We start from the raw sequence: 16,165 nt of genomic DNA, 5'->3' as shown, positions 1-16,165 counted from the left end.
CATGGTCTACATGACAACAAGATGATAAAGGTCTCCAGCCTGATAAGGAGGCTTCTTTCAATTGCTCTTTGAGATTAAGGAGACACATCTTCCTTTTAAAATGTTGTCAAAGAAATTTTAATTTCTTATTGCTTTCTGGCCTGTTGCATATGTACTGCTGTATAGATTCTTACCAACACAAATAAATTATAAAACATTATTGAAACACAAAGATGTAGTCAACTCAGTAACAATAGTTATCAAATACTCTAACAACATTCAAGTTAGAGATATTAATTTTATATAATAGTAGGATGTATATTTCAAATGCATAATAAAATATTCTAAGAGATAATGATGTAACATCTAAATAAACCAGGCTAAAACTACAGAAGTACCTCAGTGAATTAAAAAAATCAACATAAACTATACCAAGTTATCTACATGCCCATCACTTGAAAGTGTCAACTCATCAGAAAGAATTTAATGCATAGTGATGTTTCACTTATCACTTCCTTTCCCAATAAAAGCCATACCTACACATCCAGCCTAGAGAGCTTTGATGGCCTAGTCAGTAGGGAACTGTGCCATCAACACAAAGACACATGGTTCAAATCCATTAGCTGCTGCATAGGAGAAAGATGGGTAATCTCCTCCCACGCTATTTATAGACTCTGAAAACTTACTGAAGGGTTAGTTATGAGTCAGTTCTGTTTCAAATGTAATGAGAGAGTGAACGATAAGCTTTGATCTTTCCCTTGAATCCCACAAATCCACATGGTTTAGGGAAATCTGTATTTGGATATTTTACTACCAACTGACACATCATGGATCTAAAACTAAATGTTTTCTCCATGCACATGTAAATTACTTTTCCTTTCTAATGGTCCTCTTGACTATCTCATTCAACCTGAATGTTACAGGATAACATTTCAAGTTTAGTTGTGTGTTGCTGTTTGGGTTTTTTCCTCTTTTCCCCCTAGAGTTTATTTTCCCCCTTTCCCTCGTCCAATTAAGTTGGTAAATTATTCTGTGCTTACTGCTTCAAATGAAAGATTAAGTGTAAGTCACAAAAAGGGGAGGGGAGTTAAAGGGAGGGACAGTTTCCTTAACTTTGGCTTCCAAGAGCCTTTGAGGGGTTGAAGAGAGAAGGAAGGAGAGCTCTTCTGGTAGAGACAAAATGATTTTTAAAAAATACTGGAAGAGTGCAAGTGTTTGCCCTCCAATCTCATCTAGTCTTCACTTATTTTTAGAGTAGAAAGAGTTTCCTGAAGTAAAGGCAGGAAAAACGTCAATGGGCCCAGGTCATATCTGAAGGACGCAAACAGATTTGAAACAGCCCTATCTTAGTACAAGGCATTGTTTGAATGCTCCAAGAGCACCTGCTGGGAGTAGAGTGTACATCATCATTTGACCTCCACAAAACCAAGTTATAGACAGATATTTCCTTGTGGTGAATGCCAAGGTTGTCTTCTGGACAACAGCCAACCCCTTTCTGATGTCCTCCTTGTTGTATGGATGCCTACTCATGCTTCAGACAATATTCAGTCCTTGTCCACACATTCCATATGGACAACACTCCCTGCAATATTCAAGACCATAATGCCTCAAGGAAAGCATGCAAGTGATGGTAATGGTGGTGATTACAGTAGCAGACAAATACGGAAATAGGATGAGGTGACAAGCAGCTGAACAGAAGCAGATTGAGATTTCCCTCAACAAAGAGAGTAAAAATTTAGAAACTATGGCACCAAGGAGAAAGATAGCTAGACAGACAGACAGATAGACAGACAGACATATATATACACTCAAGGAATATATTCACCATTATCAGAGGGATGACTAACACTTTTTAATTGAGAAATGAAATTGGCATTTTGAATTGAAGTCTTGTTTTTAAGACTTGTAAAGTCTTAAGTGTGGGTTTGCTGTGTTGTTTATTTTTTAAAAAATCATCTTATTTCAGGTCTTTCAATGTATGAAAACAGAAGATCCAACTCCTCAACACTACAACAGTTTTTACAAGCACTCCAGCAAGAGGTAATCCAGAAATAAGGTGTGAAAGGTAAGTGCTGTATAGTACTTGACTATAAGGCACTGACTTTAAGTCTAAAGCTTTAATAGCAAGAGAAACTCCCAAGAGAATAATAATAGCAGCAAGCAATGTTATAGTGTTTTGCCATCAGAATATTATGTATATTAAATCCATTGATCTTTGCAGTCTTATGGGTTAGGTATAGAACTATCATTATATCCATTTTGGAGATAAGGAATTTGATCCATAATGGTGAGGTAATTTGTCCAAGTTCACACAGTAAGTGTAAGTATTAGAGCAAAGATTCAAATCCAGGCAGTTTGGCATTATCATCAGGTAGGAAGACATTACCAGGTAACATCTTAATTACTGGAAGATAGAAGAAATTTCTTCGTCCTACTGGAGTGAGAGTTCTACAATTTAATAATTTTAAAAATGAGCACAAGCTTTTTGTGAACAGATATAAATGTGGATTATAAATCTATTTTAAGAATGTAAATAAAGCTTTCCAGACAGTAAAAGAAGTGAGTCCTAAGAAGGATTTTCAAGGAACAGGAGGAAACTTTTTGGGAGTAATATGTTGTTTGTTATCTTGATCGTGATGAAAATGTTCATGAGTGTATGCATTTTTACAATAATGCACACCTAGTATTGAGTGGAGGTAAAAATTAAAACTGTTTACACAGTATAATGCATAAAAATGAAAGTCAATTTTCATCAAGTCTATTCCAACTCATATGGTCCCATGTATGTTAGAGATCAACTGTGTTCTGTAGAATTTTAAGTGACTGATTTCTCAGAAGTAGAGGAAAAGACCTTCTGAGGTGTCTCTGGGTAGATTACAACCACCAATCTTTCAGTTAATAGTTCAGTGATTAAGTATTTTCATCACTCAAAGACTTCAAATATATAAAACCATACCAGCTATGAAAATGTTAGCTGTGGTGATTTTTTTTTAATCCTGTAGGAATACAATTCCTAATTTAAATACTTCCATATTAATGGAATATTTCCACAAGAGTAAGAGTGGTAAAAAGTTGACCTCCAAAGATATGAACACCCTTTGTTCCCCCTCCTCACAGTCTAGCAGGAAGGATAGTCTGTATAATAAATAGAACATAACAGAAATGATAGTTGGGTCATTTCCAAAACTAAGTCATAAAAGGCAATGTGGTACTCCATTTTGCTCCATCAAAAAGTGAATGTACTCTAAGGAACAAAGGGGCAGCTCTACAGGGAATTCCATAGGGAGAATAAGTCATCTTGGAAGCATTACCACAGTTTCATCCAAACTTTCAGATGGCTGCATGTCTCAGTTAACATCATGAGAAATCACATATAAGAAGCCCCCAACTAAGGAGCTCCTAAAATCTTGCTGCTCTGAAAATGTGAGATAATAAATGCTGATTGCTTTAAGCCACAAACTTTAGGGGTAATTCATTATTTCCAAACAATCCAACCTACTATTATCCAGTTGGTTTCAACTCATAGCAACCTTCCATCAGATTTCCAAGTCCGTAAATCTTTATAGGAGAAACTGCTCAACTTTCTCCTTCAAAGAGGCTGATGGATTTGAATCACTGACCTTTTCATTAGCAGGCTGACATATATAACATTATCTCAGTTTCTTAATTTGTTACACAGCAGTAGATAAATAATATTGTATATATTTTTGTTGTTGTTAAGCACCATCCAACCAAGCATGACACATAGCAACCCTATGCACAAAAGACCTGAGTCCAGGGAGCTCTAGTGACCTAGTGGCCAGAAGCTGCACTGCAATCCCGAAGAAGTGCAGTTTGAATCTACCAGATGCTCTGCTGGAGAAGGAGGGACAATCTCCTCCTATGCCAGTTTGATCCAATTCGATGGTACACAACAAGAAAAAAAAAAGGGGGGGACCTTAATCCTGTTATATATTACTGTTATATAAAAATTTATTAAAATATATTGTTATTTACCAACTGACTTGTTTCAATTAACAGATGCAGCCCTGGATGCACTCAACAGTCTACTCCAAAAATTTGTAGGACAGCTGCCTGGCCAACAGACTGGAAGAGATCTATATTTGTTACCATTCCCAAGAAAGGTGATCCAACAGAGTATGGAAACTAACAGTATCACTAATATCCCACGCAAGCAAAATACAGCTAAAAATCATTAGAAAACAGCTAGAACAGTACATAGGTAGGGAACTGCCAGAAGTTCAAGCAGGATTTAGAAGAGGCTGTGGCACCAGAGATATCACTGCTGATGTCAGATATATTGGATCAAAGCAAAGAATGTCTATTTGTGCTTTGTTGACTATTTGACTCTGTGGATCATAACAACTTGTAGCTTGACAATGAGAAGAATGGGAATCTCAGAGCACTTAATTATGCTCATGCAAAACTTATACCTAGACCAGGAAGCTAGGTTGTTGTGCAAACAGAGGAAGGGAACAATGCATGGTTTAAAATTGAGAAGGGAATGTGTCAGGGTGTATTCTCTCCCCAAACCTGTTCAATCTGTATGCTAAGCAAATTATTCAAGAAGATGGACTTTATGAAGAGGATGTGGCATCAGGATTGGAGAGAGATTCATCAGTAGTCTGCATTATGCAGATAACAGAACTTTGCTGAAAGAGAGGAGGACTTGAAGCACTTGTTGCCAAAGATCAAGGAATGAAGCCTTCTATATGGATTGCATTTCAGTGTCAAGAAAATAAATATTCTTACCACTGGACTGATAGGCAACATCATGATGGGTGGAACAAAGATTGAAACTGTCAACAGCTTCATCTTACTTGAATACACAATTAATTAGGAAATCAGGAAATATTACACTGGGAAAGTCTGCAGTTAGGGACCTCTCCAAATTCTTCAAGAGTAATTTTGAGGACTAAGGTGCATCTGATTTAGGCCATGGTCTTTCCATCATTTGCTATGCATCTGCAAGTTGGACAATGAATATGGATGACAGAAGAATTGATGTCTTTGAGCTGTGGTGCTGGAGAAGAACACTGGAGAAGAGTCCCATGGACTTCCAAAAGAATAAACAAATATGTCTTGGAGAGGGTGCAGCTGGAGTGCACTGTGGAGGCAAGAATGATGAGGCTTCACCTCACATACTTCAGGCATGTTGCTAGGAGGGGCTATTTCTTGTAGAGGGACATGACGCTTGGAAGGGTAGAGAGGTGGTGAAGGAGAGAAAGATGAGGTGGATTGACACAGTGACTGCCACAATGGGCTCTACTGTGTCAGGAAACATGAAGACAGCACAAAATAGGACAGGGTTCAGATATGTTGCTTATAGGGTCACTGAGTTGAACATGACTTGGTGACATCTAACAACATATTGTTTCTATGTGATGTCAAGTTGACTGTGATTCATAGAGATGCTATGAACAATAGCTCTGAACTCTGCCCTATACTGAGCTAATTTCATGGTCTCTGAAACACCTACTTCCATTACCCCAATTACTATGTCAACCCATCTCATTCAGGGTCCTCCTCTCCTGTGTTGACCCTTTCACCCTTCCAAGCATGAAGTTCTTCTCCAAGGACTGATTTTTTTTCCTGGTAACCTGCCAAAAAAATATCAGACAAAGCTTCAAAATCCTTGCCTCCAAGGAGCAATCTGGATTCACTTTCTCCAGGACAGATCTATTTGTTCTCTTGGCAGTCCATGGTATGTTCAACACTCTTCTTCAGCACCACAATTCAAAGGCTATCAATTATTCTTCTGTCATCCTTAGGGACTATCCAGCTCATTGATGCATAGCAAGTAATTGTGAAAACTATGGTCTCAATCAGGCACACCTTGGTCTCTACACTGACATCATTGCTTTTCAGCACTCTGAAGAGGACCTAACAGCAGACTTTCCCAATAAAATTTGCATTTTGATTTCCTGACTGTTGGTGCTAAGATTGTTGATTGTGAATCTGAGCAAAATGAAATTGTTAACAGTCTCAATCTCTTCTCCAACCATATTGCATATTTTTTAACTTCATACTTTTTGATCTAACCTCTTTTGCTCAAGATTATGTTTTTGAGATTCATCCATATTGCTGCACATAGCTGTAGCTGATTCACTCATATAACTGACTCTAGTTCAGGTATATATATCAAATTTATTCATTCACTCCACTATTGGTAGCCATCTTGATTGCATCCAGTTAAGTTAAATCAGTGCTGTGAATTTTCTGGTACATTTAATTGTATTTAATGAACCTAGGCACACAGTTCTGTTCAGCATATGGTTAGAAGGAGAATCATTGAATTATAGTGTACCTCTACTCGTCTATAATCATTACTGCTTTTCTGAAATAGCTGTACCAATTCACATTCCCAGCAACAGTCTATCAGAGTTCCACAATTTCTTAGTATTATGCCTTTCATCTTAACTATTCTAGTGGATAGAAGTATTACAATGTGAATCTCCCTGATGAATGATTAAATTGAATACCTTTTTGTATGGCCATTGACCATTCGGACCTCTTTTATGAAATGCCTCTTTTAAGTACTTTCCCATTTAAGCCTGTATTCATTTAAAGATCAGCAAAAGGCTTTGGTAATTTTCTAATGGCATCACTTTGGTATTATGAAAACAAGTGCCTCTCAGTAGCAGAACAGAGTCAACAGAAAGAAAAAGAGAAAGAAAAATAGAACTAATAGCAGGAATATGATTAGGGGCCACTTCAGAATCCATAAAGGTTTTAAGAAAAGAAACAAGAAAAGCAATGAAGCAGTGGAACCCTCAAAATAGTAATGAGACATTAGGAAGAGAACATTATGAAGAAGGTGCATGCGGGTGGGGCTTGTTTCTTGTTGTTGAATGGGAAGCACAGTGCACACAGAAGGTAGGTAGTTCAAGAATTATATGCTGGCTTGTCACTCTCCAGAAAGGCTTTTCTAAAGAAAAGAAGGGGCACCAGTAGGTTTTATAGTCTAGAACTGTATGCATGCTATGTTATATAATTTAGGACAAATCAATGCTAATAGAATAAACAATAAATATTCCGCAAATGGAAAAATCTGTCACTTGAAAGGATACTCCCATTACATCACACTTCTCAAGAGAAGAAAAATTGTATATACATATATTCATACTGTGTATATAATTTTCCCATCCTGGATAGAAAATATATTCTCACCTTCCTTTAACCTCACAAGCCTACATTAGGCTTTACTTTCTTTTTTTTCTTTTATGAGTTACCAGAATGTGCTATGGCATTAGCTGCTTATTTTTAGTTTACTGATTAAATTTTAATAAGTCTCTTCAGATGCCAGAACAATCAGTTAAAGAAAGTTAATATTGCTGGACAAGATCAATGCATAATGGACACCATGTGTGAGTGAAAAAGTAGAAGAATGTGAAATGTGACTTTGGCTTTATTATCTCAGGCATACCACAGCAAATAGAGAATCTTAGCCCTCAATATAACAAACTGGTGGTTTAAATGTGTTCCTATACAAAGTCCAGGTGCTAAAGAAAAAAATGTTTAATAAATGAGGACAGATATACTAAATAAGTTTAAGAGCTCAACACTAAAACTTCGCCAGAAAGAAAAACATCATTCACATTTTTACTTCTCCAATTTCCCTATTGTAGATGCACATAAAAAAACAAAAAGTAATTGAGAAATCCATCACAAATAGTATATGGCACAAATGTGACATGCTTCTGAGGTTTAGAAGAAAGAATTCTTTCTGTGACATGCACTTCTGTTTCATCCTTACAGTGAATGTGTTTACGGGTATTATGTTAGAAACAGTCTGGGAGGACCAAAATTTAAAAGCCTAATATACAATTAAAGCACCAATTTGAATTCTAGAGAAGGCATATTTTACAGAATGAAGCTCTTAATCCAGATTTACCACTAATCCAATAAAAGTAATTTCTGAGTATATTATTTTTAATAACTTTTAAAGATTTATCTGAAGAATAAGATGAAGTTGGTAACACTATATAAGTAGAACAATTATATTCTAAGTAGCAATTTGTTTTAAGGGGAAATAAAGAGGCCTATGCAGCAACATCTCTGTTTTCCAAATTAATATATTCATCTATAAAATCAACTTAGACAAATTATATGGATAGGTTCCTAGGAGCGGCCAGGCATTACATTGACGCTGCTGGCCAAAACTGACCACATGGGTAAAGAAAATTTAAAGATGACGGGAAATGCTAGGCTTCATTTGTCAGTCTGTTGGCTCTTGTTTTAAACTCTTTTGCTCAGTCTAATTGAACTGGAAAGCTATGAATTCTCAGACAAAAGACAGAAGAGAAATGAAACCTATGTCCTGGAGAGTCTACAGATTAGATGATGAGCTTAATCACATTTCACCAGAAATCCTCAATTCCCAAAGGTAGATTTAATTGCATAAGAATGTCCTATTTTGTATAATGCTGGCTAAAATTATGTATATCATATTTAGAGCTATCTTTTCATACTTATCATAATATTCTCGTGGTGTTTTGCTTTTTTTTAAAAAAAAAGGAAGGAAGGATATATTGCTGTCTTGTTGATTTTAACTCTTACTGACATTACAGGATAGGGTAGAACTTCCTCCCAGTTGCCACAGCTGTAGTACTCTTCATGGAAGCAGAGCTCTGGTGGCTAAATGGTAAGGAATTGTGCTGTCAACCCAAAGGTACACAGTTTGAATACACTAGCTGCCCTGCACTGCAAATCCAAAGGTACATGGTTTGAAGTCACCAGCTATTCTAAAGAAGAAAGATGGTCAATCTCCTCCTGTGTGGTTTACTGCCTTTGAAAACGCACTTAAAGGTTACCTGTGGGTGGGTTTCTACTTGAAAGTGTACAGTAAAAACAGCAACACTTCACGGAAGACAACTGGCATGGCATTTTTACACTGAGTTGGTTCAAACCCTTGTTCTTCTGGTTAGTCACTGTGTTCCTCCTGATACATACTGAACCTGAAAATATCTATCAGATTTTGAAAAATCATGTATTTTAATAAGTTGAATTCATATTCTATTTTGTGTCTTATTTCATCCGTACACTTTTAAATTTACCCATGAAATTAAACACTTCGTAAACATGAACCACACTGATAAAATGCACATTAATTTAATCATTCCCTAAATGGCTTATCACTAGGAAATAAACTGTTTTATATCCATACAATAAAATGATATACAGACAATATGACCTATTGTATTATGTACTGTATCAGTATGTAATATAAATTATTATTTTCATCTATTATTACCTCCTTAGAATAGGTAAATGTGAGAATCTGGATTTATGTATCCAATACATTATTTTCTCTTTTGTGGGATGCAAGCATTGTTGTTGTTAGGTTCCATGGAGTCGAATACAACCCACAGTGACCCTATGAACAAAAGATCTGAACCCTGTTCTAGCCTGTGCCATCCTCACACTTCCTGACACACAAGAGCCCATTGCACCAGTCACCGTGTCAATCCGTCTGGCTGAGGGTCTTCCTCTCCTTCACCGACCCTCCATCCTTCCCAGCATCATGTCCTTCTCCAGGGATTAGACATTTAAGTATTTTACTGAGAAAATGAAAGAGGGGGTTATCGATTCTTCAAACACATATAAATTCATTTAATCAGCTTGCTTTTAAAAACCTACTTGAAGTTATATGACTCATTACTACAAGGAAGCATTGAATTATGAATTAGCAGGTTTTGACACCCAGTCTTAAAATTCTGAGTTTACTGTTCTAATGGGTTGTTGGTTTGGTGTGTTTTTTTAAATAGTTGTATTAATGCATGAGAAAGAGTCCAAGTGTATTTTGAATATATAAAATTAGATTTGAAACTACTGAATGTTATGTATAATTATATGAAACTATACCAAGGCAATAAACACTCTTTTAATGGGGAAAAACCAAACCTGTCTAAGACAGGTAACAAAAATGGGACTTTTGGCCTTTCCGCTTCTGCCGAGATGTGTTACGTCGCGTCCTATCTCCTGGCCGCAACTACGAGACAACTGTTCCCCCAGTGCCAATTAAGAAGATTCTGGACAGTGTGGGCATAATGGCTGATGACTACAGGCTCAACAAAATCATCAGTGAGCTAAGTGGGAAGAACACTGGAGACATTATTGCCCAGAGTATTGGTAAACTTGCCAGCATGCCTGCTGGTGGTGCTGTGGCCGTCTCCTCGGCCCCTGGCTCTGTATCACCAACTGCTGGCTCTGCCTCCGATGCAGCAGAGCAGAAGAAAGGAGGAGTCATCTGAGGAGTCAGATGACAACGTGGGCTTCGGCTTGTCTGAGGCCCCTTCCTTCAAATAAAGCCTTTTTATGTTAAAGGCGGGGGGGAGGGGGGACATTTTCCTATGGCTACCATAAGTGAAGACTAAATCATATCAAGTGGATATAGGGAAACATGACACTCACCAGGGACTAGGCTAATGGGCTAGTCCTTATTTCTGTTAATCAGTTGTAATAGACTTCTTCTATTAAAGACTTTATAGTGAAACATACCAAGACTAAGGGAAACTTGCTAGAGAAGGTCCAAGAAATAATTTGTGCAGACCTCAATGCACTCATTGGAAGGGTTATTTTGTACATATGTTCTGTTGTAACCATATTTCATGCTCTCTGATGTCTTTGTGGGAAGGGAGCTGTGCTACCAATCCAAAGGTGGGCAAGTAGAACCAGCTGCTCCTTAGGAGAAAGATGGGCAATCTCCGCCTATAAAGTTACAGCCTCGGAAAACCCACTGGAGGGTCAGCTATGACTTGGTTCTGGCTCAACAACAGTACTAGGTGCAATTGATTAAAGTATGACTCATAATGACCTTATGAACAGGTCTGAGCCCTGTCCTATCCTGTGCCTCCTCATCTCTGACACACTTAAGTCCACTGCAGCAGTCACTGTGCCATTTCATATTATTGAGGGTTTTCCTTTATTTCACCATCCCTCTGCCTTTCCAAGCACAATTAAGAGTGACGTTTAGCCAGACTTTCAATTCTTATTTACTTCTGACTATGACCTAGATCATCAGCAGAGAGCTTTGGCAGCTTATTCTGTAGAGAGTTACTCTGTTAACCCAAAGGTTGCACCTCTCTGGCAGTTCAAATCCACCAGCTGTCCTGTGGGAGGAAAATGGGCAATTTCTCTGAGTGATTTATAGGCTTGGAAACATGCTAGAGGTTCAGCTATCAGTCAGAACTGACTCACCAGAAATAAGAGAGATCATCAGCAAATCACAATGATAATAAAAAAGATTAAATAGATATTAATTCAGTAATTAAATGTAACATGTCCTACCAAATTCATCTTAATTATCCCAGAAAGAAGAGTTAAACATCATTTACACAAAATCATATAATAAAAAGATAAAAGAAAATAACTTAAAAGCATTTGAGGAAAAATATAATAAAGTAGAAAGTCAAGACTAGAAGAAATAAGAAAAAAATAGAATCCAGGTTTAGATATGTTAAAAAAAAAACCACAAAAAACCACCAACTTATAGAAAGGCTTGTTAAAGGACAAAATAAATCTCTTCATGGCCCAATCTAAACCAGGAATACAACTACATGAACCACAAGATCCTTAAGATGAAAACAAGCCAATTATCCAGATACCTCATTACTTTTGATTTTGAGATTAGATAGAAAGATAATTTCAAGTGTCTTTGAAAGAAGAGCACTGAAATGGAATGTCTTCTTCAACATCCATATAGTTAATACAATACACATTATACCATAATTTCTTACAAGTTCTTCCCTATAAATAGGTCACTGATGAAAAACCACAGAAACAATGGGTAACATTACACAATGGTCCACTCAACCGCTTCCTAAAACTAGAGAGATATAATAAAAAACACACCAGGCTCAGTGGAAAGGACATGCCAAAGGAAATGTGTTGCACCTGGCTTATCCTGACCAAATTTCCTAATGGTCACTGTAAACAAAAGCTAAAAAAATCTGGCTCATTCTCTTGGCCTTTTTCCAACAAAAAGCAGCAGTTCCAAGTTACTGATAAGCAACTCCATGGACCTAGAGAATGTAGAATATTATTCTATTCCAATCAATAAAGAGTTGTCTTCATTTTAAAAAACCACAATGGGAAAGGAAAATAGGCCATATAGTTAATTGGAGGTAACTTTGGGTCCCTAAAAATTACTGCTTTTTGGAAGCAGTCTGTGAAAAATTTGCATGAGAAGTTTAGTAAGTCAGTATAGCTCTGGAATAAATTGAACAAAACACCGATAATCTAGCACTATCAATAATATCATTAATCTACAAGTGCAAGTGGATATATACTCAGGTAAGTTGAACAGGAATGTACAGGCAAATGAGACTGCATCCACAACTGTAAAGGTTTTGCAGATTATATATATAAATATACTATAAATAGATCCATGTGTATAGTAGAGCTAGAGCACAGTGGGGGAGTGTGGAGATTTCTTAGACATAACCAAACACCCTGAGGGAATGGGTTATGATGAGTTGCTGGGCATGGGAACTCAGGACCATAGGTTCAGGGCACATTTGGTGACTGAGGACTTAAAAGCTTGTGAGCAGCCACTACTAAACAATTTTCAGTGCAACTATTATTCTGTCCCTATTGGGAGCAAATAAAACAGAAAAAACATTCAAACTATATAAGTAACCAATGGACCACATTAACCTCAGCCTTCATGACTCTGATACCAGAAGAGTGCCTGGCTATCACTTCTGGTCACTCTGAAAGGGATCAGAATAGAAGATCTCCAATAGCGTGGAAGAAAAATGTGGATGAAAACGATAAAACTCACATGGAGAAAGACAAAGCTTGCTCATCCGATAAAGCCTAGTGGAACCTCCCAAGATTATTATCCATAGTCATACTTCAAGCCTGGAACAGAAATTACCAGTGATTCAACTTTTTCAGACACTCTCTCTCACTCCCTCTCATTCCCATCATGTCAGAACCAACTCATAGCTGGCCCGACATGAGGTTTTCAGAGGCTGTAAATCAGATGGAAGGAAACTATCTTTCACTGAGTAGCTGGTGAAGATTCAAACTGGCAGAGAGGCACCACCTTTGGATAAGGTGAACAGTAACAGCCGGGAGGAATGTACTCCTCAGAATAATCAACCACACAAGATCATAAGGACAGCATTCATCCAGGGATAGAGTTCAGAAGGCAGGAAAGAGTAGGGGGAAAAGGACAAACAGAAACAAGAAATACATGGAAAAGGTGAAAGAGTGTTCTTCCAATGTTGTTGTTGTGTGCCATTAAGTCTGAAATGACCCATAGCTGACCTTCCAGCAGGTTTTCAGAGGCAATAAATCACACAGGAGGAGTTTGCACATCTTTTCCCACAGAGCAATTGGTGTTTTCAAACCATATCCCTTTGGGATTATAGTGCAACTTCTTAGTACCAGGCCACCAATTTATACACTTTGTGACACTGATTATAATACCTACATTGTAAATATGAGGATTGTAATCAGTGTCACAAAATGTATAAATTGTTAAATGGAAAACCTTTTTACTCTGTAAACTTTCACTCAAATCATAAGTAAAGAGGTTTGGGATTTTGTTTGTTCGCTTGTTTAAAAAAGTTGTTTTATTTTTATTGGCTACTTCATAGTCTGTTGCATGAATATTTATCATTTATTGAACCAGTCCTCTACTAATGTTCATCTAGATAGCTCTATTGCTTTACTAATGAAAAACATACCTGTGCATATCTATGTTTTCACAGACATTTCTTATTGTTTTCATAGAATAAATTCTAGCATGATTGACACATTCAACTGCCCTCCAAAAAGGTTGTACCAATTTCACTTTTACCATCAGTGTACAAAAATGCTTGTTTACAGACAACAAATGCTGTTGAGGGTGTAGAGAAAACTCTCATACATTTTGGGTGGGGATTTAAAATGTTGTAACCATTATAGAAACAGTTGGTGCTTCCTTATAAAAGTTGGGAAAAGAAATACCGTTTAACCCAGGAATCTCACTACTAGGTATATCTCAGTACTAGGTATGTAGTCTTAAAAAAACAGGGGGGCTGTAACACAAGGATATATACATACATATATGCATATATACATACATATGTATAAGGATATATACATACATACATTCATAAATATGTTCACTGTAGCATTATTTACAATAACAAAGAGACAGAAACAATCCAAGTGTCCATTAACAGATGAATTAATAAAGAAATTGTGGTGCATTCATACAATAGAGTACTATACAACATTAGAAAAATATAAATATGATGAAAAATACCTAAACCAATGTACTAGAACTGAGAATTAAGAAATAAATTCATCCACCTATGGAAAACCAAAGATGAAATTCATTAAACAGAGGTGACGGAGAAGATAGCCTTTGTAACAAATGATGCTAGCAAACCAGGTAGCTATTTGCAGACAATTTAAAGAAGATATGTACCTCACAACATACACAAAACCTGAAAATAATTAAGGATCTTGGCATAAAACCTAAAACTAAAAATTTCAAAGAAAAAATGTGAGCAAACCCAGGCAAATCTCTGTTATAAATAGATTACCAAATATAATGAAAAGAGCACAGTGAGCAGAGGATAAAATAGACCATGTTTGAGTGCCAATACATTTGGAGGACAACTACCTGGCCAGCTGACTGGAAGAGATCCATATTTATTCCCACTCCAAAAAAGGTGATCTGACAGGGTGTGGAAATTATCAAGCAATATCATTAATATCGCATGCAAAACATAACCCTGCTGAAGACTATCCAAAACCAAATGGAACAGTAAGTATATCAACAGAGAATGATCCGAAATACAAGCTTGGTTGTGGCACTAGGGACATTATAGCCAATGTCTGATGGGTCTTGGCTGCAAGTTGCTTTTTTTCTATTAAATATTAGATTCTCTACGTTTTCCTATAGTTTTTAAAGATATTTTTTATAAAAAAAATCTTTTTTGAGTGTATACTCCCTACACTTACTTTGTATTCAACTTTTCAAAAACAGTAAGTTATGGTACATTCACATAATGGAATGCAGCACGCAGGAGCAATAATGTTGTAAATTATTACCCAACTTGGGAGGGACTGGAGAGAATTATGCTGAGTGAACTAACTCAGTCCCATAAGGATAAATATTGTATAAGACCGTTATTGTAGAAGGAATATAAGGAGCCAGGATGGGTGGGAGAGGCTGGAAGCAGAGGGAGGATGTGGATGTACAGGGGGAAGAGGGGATTAATCCTTGGATTGTACAATTTGATGGGGGGAGAGGGAAATTGAAATAATTTGTTCGAATTTGTATTAGAATTTTGTAAGTAAAATAGTGGAAAAAAGTCAGCTTGGGGAAGGGGAAGGGAGGGAGAGGGGGTAAAATGTGCAGCAATGAATGAATGAAAATCTAATTTTTCTTTAAACTTTTGTTCAGATGATAATTAAAATAAAAAATTTCGTTTTAAAAACAGCATTTTATTGCTTTAGTTTACAACTTCTTGATCATCAAATTGTATAAATAACATATTTATTAAATATATATGAATCTGCTATATTTCTTCTTTTATGAATCTATAACTCTGAATATTTTGTCCCTTCTGCTATTTGTGGGTTTGTATACTTTCATTAATTCTAAAAGCACACAAGTAGAAAAATGTCTTACAAAAAAAAAATCAAACCAAAAACTGGTACGCCAGCCAATTTTCCTTTAAGTAGGAACTTTCTATGTCTGGCCCTTATTTGATCTCTTTTGAGGGAAAAGAAAAATGTCCACTACTGAACTGCACATACATTTCATAGAAACAATTAAAAAACAGAGAGGCCTTCAGAAATGCCCCTTCCTTTCTTAAACAATTGAATGGAAAGCCTGCAGAGGAAAGCGTGGTCTCTGGGGAAAGGATTTTGTCTAAAAGTTATCACTATAGGGTTTTCCTGTTTGTGTAGTAAGTGAGGATAAAGGCATTAACACTTGAAAACAAACATGTTCTACTTGGATATGGAAAGAGACTTTAAAGCCTACAAATTTCTAAGTAACACAGTGAAAGACATATAAACTCATAAATCACAGCAGGAAAGAAGGCCCTGCAGAAGCAATGGGGAACAAAACCCAGGTCAGCAGCAAAGGTTAGCGAGTCCAAGGGTTTCCAACTGCTCTCATTCTTGTTCCAACCAGTTCAATAAGGGATATCTCAGACTGATACCCAGAGACTCT

General features: G+C 36.7%; 1 pseudogene; it reads left to right on the top strand.

Moving 5' to 3' along the window:
• Nucleotides 1–9,936: 9,936 nt before the first annotated feature.
• Nucleotides 9,937–10,287, top strand: LOC102867159 (annotated as a pseudogene).
• Nucleotides 10,288–16,165: the final 5,878 nt, after the last annotated feature.

Source organism: Elephantulus edwardii, unplaced genomic scaffold (genome assembly GCF_000299155.1).
Source record: "Elephantulus edwardii isolate Elephantulus edwardi_28Jun2011 unplaced genomic scaffold, EleEdw1.0 scaffold00593, whole genome shotgun sequence".
NCBI classification, from domain to species: Eukaryota; Metazoa; Chordata; class Mammalia; order Macroscelidea; family Macroscelididae; genus Elephantulus; species Elephantulus edwardii.
Note: the sequence above shows the minus strand (reverse complement) of the source record. Positions and strands in the feature narration are given on the sequence as shown.